The sequence below is a fragment of the Pyxicephalus adspersus genome, chromosome 12, assembly GCF_032062135.1.
Source record: "Pyxicephalus adspersus chromosome 12, UCB_Pads_2.0, whole genome shotgun sequence".
NCBI classification, from domain to species: domain Eukaryota; kingdom Metazoa; phylum Chordata; class Amphibia; order Anura; family Pyxicephalidae; genus Pyxicephalus; species Pyxicephalus adspersus.
In genome coordinates this window covers 1768637-1775550 of record NC_092869.1, presented here as the reverse complement: position 1 = coordinate 1775550, position 6914 = coordinate 1768637, and the positions used below count along the sequence as shown (strand labels likewise).

At 42.2% G+C, this 6914-nt stretch overlaps 1 long non-coding RNA gene across 2 annotated transcripts; it reads left to right on the top strand.

Moving 5' to 3' along the window:
- Positions 1-239: 239 nt before the first annotated feature.
- Positions 240-5821, top strand: LOC140342743 (uncharacterized). 2 transcript variants are annotated; one of them, XR_011923137.1, is made up of 2 exons: positions 240-1363; positions 4822-5821. It is a non-coding gene; the product is annotated as an uncharacterized lncRNA (long non-coding RNA). The 2 variants fall into 2 exon arrangements; XR_011923136.1 differs by having other exon boundaries at positions 4800-5821.
- The last annotated feature ends 1093 nt before the right edge of the window (positions 5822-6914 follow it).

Below are 6914 nucleotides of genomic sequence, written 5' to 3'. Positions count from 1 at the left end.
GTGTCTCCCTATATAATCAGCGCCAGCAGTACAGAAATTTGGAGGAAGAGCCAATGATTGGCCACATGGAACCCATGTTGGGAATATGAAGAACAAAGGGGGTCGGAGTTATTCATTACCTATTATTATTATTATTATTATTATTATTAATAAACAGGATTTTTATTGCATATTATGCAGCGCTGTACTTAAAATAGGGGTTGGAAATGACAGACAGATACAGAAGAAGGAGAGGACCATGCCCCGAAGAGCTTACAATCTAGGAGGTGGGGGAAGTATCACACAATAGGAGGGGGATATGGAATGGTGGGGAGTAGTGAGGGGTTTAAGAGATAGAAGAAGACGGGTAGGTGAGGTTGAAGCGTTGGGTTTTGAGGGCTCTTTTAAAGAAGCAGACAGTAGGAGTAGATGGTTGTGATGAGGTTATGACTGAGGAAGTCATTAGTAGGTCATTGGAAGAGAGTGGCTAGGTGGGTTATTGGGGTGTTATGGGCAATGAATGGGGTATTTACAGCACCATTCATAGTCAATGGCACCCCAATGTACTACCATGTGTTGTGATACACATATGATGTGTGTTTATACCTTGTGTATATCTCATAGCTCTCTATGCACATCGAGGCTTTCTTATTGATGAGATACATAGGCCAAGTTATTTAATGTACAGCGTTGCGTAATATGTTGGCGCTATATAAATCCTGTTTATTATTAATAATAATAATATTAATAATTATGCATTGTTGTCTGATCTCAGTACAAGTCTACTGGACAAAGTCTGTCAGACTGAAAACAGCTCAACGCTCTCAATGCCTCTGTTAGCCTGAGATCATGTGACTTTTTTTAATCCTACTTTTATACTCAGAATAATAATGATATCATTTAATCCAAGTTAATTGACAGAAAAGACAATCGAGTCTAAAAGTTGGGTCAAAAAATTGGAAATGGATCTCTCATGGGAGGGGCAATCATGGCACAGATTATGGATCATTGTAATCAGCTGAGATGAATGTTTAGGTGAAAGTCTCGGCGCCTCCCCCCTTCCTGTGTCACTGTCTTCACTGTCTGTACAGCGCTGTGTAATATGTTGGCGCTATATAAATCCTGTTTATTAATAATAATAATGTTAGATGAGGGAACACCATCAAAAAGAAGCACCCCTGTGGAGGATGGGGCAAAGCCGTCATTGAGGGGCTCAGCCTGCTGGGGGCACACTTTTTATTTGGTTGTTATTACAATTATGCATTGGCGGGCCAATTAACCGACCTGCATGTTTTTTGGGATTTGGGGAGAACATGCAAACTCCATGCAGACAGCACCCTGAGCACCCTGGCTGAAATCACAACCTGAGACCCAGCGCTGTGAGGTGAGAGTAGTAGACACTTCATTGCAAAAATCACATTACGTTTGTATATACCCCCCATTAAAAAAAAAATTGCAGTGAATGATTGACTTGGGTCTGTTTGGCGACAGATCAAGGAAAGGTGACGGGGTGGTGGGGGGGGATACAGAACTGCTCAGGGTCATCGTCCTCGTCAATAACAATCATTGTGCAATCAATGCGAGGAGTCGACACTTCCTCATTTTCCCTGCGAATAGAGCGTATTATCTTTTACAAAGTGTGATGATGGCGGGGGTGGGGGTCAGGTGACCTGCGGGTCTGTTTGTTAGTTCGCTGGTGATTGCAGATAATTGATGTTTTTCTTCTACGACCCCCTTAGAAATACCCAGCGAGTCTGAACCAGTTTGTTGTAAAGTTTTGCAACTTTTTGATATTGTGACTCTGTAGAAAAAGGCATCAAACACTTTGATCAGATAGGGTTAACCTTTTCCTGGCTAGAGGCCATAAATGCTTAGTGGACCAAAGTTGCATCAATATAAATAAGTGAATCTTACATTCACCAGACATTGCCTGCAAGTGAATCTTGAATGTGTTTACCACCACTAGGGAATGTCTGGTAAAAGTCACATTCACTGCTTTATCAATATGATTTTCAATGTTATTGGATATTTACATATGGCCAGGGCTGAGTGAGTTCCCCTTGATATGGTCCCTGGACCCTTTTTTTGGAGGGTGGTAATTGTTGTTAAGATTTGTGTCCCTCTTTTATTCTTATTATGATGTTAGTACAAATGATTTTTAGAATTCAATTGGGAAAACTTTTTAAAAGCGGCACATTTTTGATCATGTGATATCTTCTGAAGGGCGGGCTCATTATTTTTAGGGTCTTCATATGCCGTTTGGGCCTTCGATATGACGTTATGGCTCCCTGTACTACATATTAGGGAAGGGGTCCCATGTCTACACCCTGCAAGGCAGCCATTGACCCCCCTCATCCCGAGATCATTCTAACACTCAAATCTGTAGGAAATGTCAACCACTGATGGCCACCAAGGTTTGCCTTTGAGGGGTCAACTTGGAGATGCGAGGGGCCAGCGTCTACCACGTCCCACACTTAGGTTGATGGGTTCACTTTAAGTTATCACTCGAGTTTCGATGTACTTGGGGTCACAGATAATTCTGCAGCGGGTAAATCTCCAGACCTTTGGAGCCCAGCGATGAAGTTCGGGTCACGTCATGCACGCTGGGAGGTCATGAAAGACTGAGGTGATAAGATTTATGGAGACTCAGCAGAGAGAAGGGAGTCTAAGATAAAACGGGAAGCAAAGAGCACGCTAATAGAGGAAGCAGAACAGTTTAGATATTGCTGTGTGGGACCAACTTCACAAATTCTGGGCCAAAGCAAGGTTCAACTTATCGTTCTCATACAGCAGCCATTGTGTACTCACCATTTGTAGGGGTCAGACGTCTATCTGTCTGTGGAGGCTTTGTGTCGGCCTATCAGTGGGGAAGAAAAAAAAGACATTTATTGGCCTATGAATGTATGTGCACCCCCCAGCTCCAAATATTGGTTAGGTGTCCCCAGTGAAGGGTCTCGATAATCCTCCATCATACAAAGTCATTGTAGACAATTGGGCTCCTCCAACCTTGTGGTCCCAGTTTGGTGAAGACCCTTTTCTGTCCCACCATAATGTGCCCCAGGGTACAAAGCCAGCTCAATAAAGACATGACCCTGATTTATAAAAGTTCCTCAAGAATGGAAAAGCTGAACTATCATGGGAGAACCTGGGTGATCCAGCAAACCTAGAATGGATTTCTTAAAAATCAGTTGTACTTGGTAGTCAAATGTTTTTAATCCAGGACCAGAAAGGAGAAGTGAACCTAAGAGCCTGATTTTAGAAAGTTCTCTGGATTGGAAAAGCTGAACTATCATGGGAGAACCTGGGTGATCCAGCAAACCTAGAATGGATTTCTTAAAAATCAGTTGTACTTGGTAGTCAAATGTTTTTAATGCAGGACCAGAAAGGAGAAGTGAACCTAAGAGCCTGATTTTAGAAAGTTCTCTGGATTGGAGAAGATAGATCATCATGGGTGAACCTGTGTGATCCAGCAAACCTGGAATGGACTTACTTAAATTCTTTTAAAATGAGTTGGAAATGGTTTCAATCCTGGGCCAGATCCATTCAAGGTTTGCTAGATCACCCAGGTTCTTCCATGATAGTCTATCTTATCCAGTCTTGGGGAGCTTTAATAAATCAGGCTCCTTGGTGTCGCCAGTGGAGGAACTCGAGTGTCCTACACAGAATCCTGACCTACTACTGAACACCTTAGGAGTGATTTATAATGGTAACCCAGGTCTTCTCATCCAACATCAGCACTGACCTTACAAATGGGGGCATATTCCCACAGATACCCTCCAAAATCTACATACAAGAGATGGAAGGAACAACTCAATATACAGCCATGGCGGGAGCAATTAATTATAAATACCCACATAGGAGGCAACTTAAAATCAATAGCCAAGGGGGAGCAATTTAATATACCCATATAAGGGGCAAGAATATGAATGGCCATAGGGGAGCAATTTATTATAAATACCCACATGGGGGTCAACTTCATAAAAATGACCATGGGGGAGAAATGTATTAAAAATATTCGCATAGGGTGCAACTTAATTTTAATAGCCATGGGGGAGCAATTCATTATAAATACCCACTCAGGGGGCAACCTAATATAAAGGGCCATGGGGGAGCAATTCATTATAAATACCCACACAGGGGGCAACTTAATAAAAATGACCATGGGGGAGAAATGTATTATAAATGTTCGCATAGAGTGCAACTTAATATCAATAGCCATGGGGGAGCAATTCATTATAAATACCCACACAGAGGGCAACTTAATATAAAGGGCCATGGGGGAGCAACTCATTATAAATACCCACACAGGGGGCAACTTAATAAAAATGACCATGGGGGAGAAATGTATTAAAAATATTCACATAGAGTGCAACTTAATATCAATAGCCATGGGGGAGCAACTCATTATAAATACCCACACAGGGGGCAACTTAATATAAAGGGCCATGGGGGAGCAATTCATTATAAATACCCACACAGGGGGCACCTTAATATGAAGGGCCATGGGGGAGCAATTTAATATAAATACCCACACAGGGGGCAAATTAATATAAAGGGCCATAGGGGAGCAATTTAATATAAATACCCACATGGGGCAACCTATTATTAATAACCATGGGGTGAGCAAATATAAATTACCTTTCAGGGGGGGGACTCCCTATAAATGGCCATGGTTTTATATATACTCTTTGTCCCACCACCCCCTCCTCTCTCCTGTGGTGTTTCAGAGTCTCCAAGTCTGGGAAAAGCTTTGCCAGCATCATCTCCCTCCTATCTACAGGCAATAAATCTCTTCCTTTTGTGTTTTTTGTTCTTTTTAGCTTTTAGACTTTTTTTTTCAAGGTAGCCCCAGGCTTTTCGCAGAATCCCCAGCCTGTCCTGTGTACGTTGTATCATATAATATCAAGGTGACACAACACCAGATCAGCAAAACCTCAGCAAGATAAAGAGGCCCTGTATTGGAGGAGCAAAGTCCTGTAAACATCGCTCAGGTAATAAAGTGTCCGACCAATGGGAAGAGAGCAGGGTGGGGCCGTCTTTGTATATATAGGGGCAAAGTGAAGCCCTCCTTCAGCTCGAACTACCTCCAGACAGACACAGGTAAGTGGGGAATGTCTTAACATCCTAAACCTTTATATTTCAAATCTCTATGTGCAGCTATTTTATTAATATTTGCTAATTGCTGCTGTTTTATTATTGAATTTTAAGCTGAAAGTTCACTTTAATTTAACTGCATCTCAAATCTAAAAACTGACCAATAGCTTCATCAGCTTTTACCTAAAACCAATGCATGGGACTGCTATTGAAAGATTAGATTGTAAGCTCTGTGGGTCAGTAATTGGTGTGACCAGACTGTAGAGAATACATTAGCTCTGTATGAATGTACGGATTCAATAATTATCGGACGGGTGAAATATTTGGTATAACCTATAGAAGGATAAGAATGCAGAATTCAGGAACGGTTCAGCCTACGATCTCGGGAGTGAATTTCCTCCATCTGTAATACCTTTGGAAACTCCCAAGTGTTGTAATCAGCCTGGCGTTATAATAGTTCCTGGAAAAAAAGCATTGGCTAAAAAAACGTTTTTTTTTCGAGAGGGGGGGGGTCTACTTATAAACCTAACATTTCGCCAAAGTTTACACTTTTTACCCCAATTATTATTATTATACAGTATTTATATAGCGCCATCATATTACGCAGCGCTGTACAGAGTCCATAGTTGTGTCACTAACTGTCCCTCAAAGGAGCTCACAATCTTTATTCCCATCTTTATCTAATCCCTGTTAATGTGTGACTTCCTTATATATTCCTTGTTATAATAAAACTTTTATTCTTTGCCAATTCTGATTTCAGCATGTTGTTCCTGGAAACCTTTCATGTTGTCTCATAACATTGAACAAGGCCGGGTAGTAAGGGGGTCTCTGCCTTTCCTGGGCCTGTACCCCTGCTGTGACCATTATAAGGGGTCCCCACCATTCCTGAACTAGGTTTCTAGGTCTGTACCCCCGCTGTGCCCATTATGAGGGGTCCTCACCATCCTTGTACTGAGTTCCCAGGTCTGTACCACTACTGTTACTATTTTGAGTGGTCCCTACCTTCCCGACATCGAACAAAATTACTGGGAGAACCAACCTTTCCACTTTGTTACTGTAACGGGGGTCCCCTTTAAAGATTTATCCTCATTTCCTGTTTTAGTGCCCCTTACACTATTTATTAATTTAGTTGAATTGAATGTGAACCCTTCTGGTGAGCAAACTAAGAATGGCATGGGGTACCTTTGTTGTACACCTCTAGGCACTCCAGTGTCTGGTTGCGGTGGTAACAGTGACAGGTTCACTTTATAGCTTCTGTACTATAGTAGTACACCCTTCATGTTGCATTGGTATATCTGTGTTGGAGGGCACAGACAGCGTTGGGTTTCCCTTTAAGAGATGGAAATTTTAAGGTGAAAAATCAACCCAAGCTGTTATATCCATCTGTGTGCCACCTACATTGCCACCACCAAACCCCTAACAATCAAGTTCTGGGTCTTCTCGAAAAAGGTTGCCAATGGAAGTGTAATTTGTCTCTGGTGTACTTTTTGTTGTATAAACCCGGCAGCACTGCTTCTTCTTAGTGGTTTCAAGAATGGCATCCTCAGGGGTGGGATGAGGACAAAGGAGACACTTCAGGGTAATGTTAGAGAATATCCTCCTGAGTGAAAAACAGATGTCCTCCTGGGTGGGATGAAAACAAAGGATGTCCTTCTAGGTGGGCGAGAACCAAGGATGTTCTCCTGGGTAAGAGAAGCAGAGGATGTCCTCCCGGGTGAGATTAAAGCAGAAGACATCCTTCTGGTTGAGAGAGAAAAGAAGATGTCCTCCTGAAAGGGATAAAAACAGAGGATGTTCTTCTAGGTGGAAGAGGATGTTCTCCTGGGTGGGAGGAGACAGAG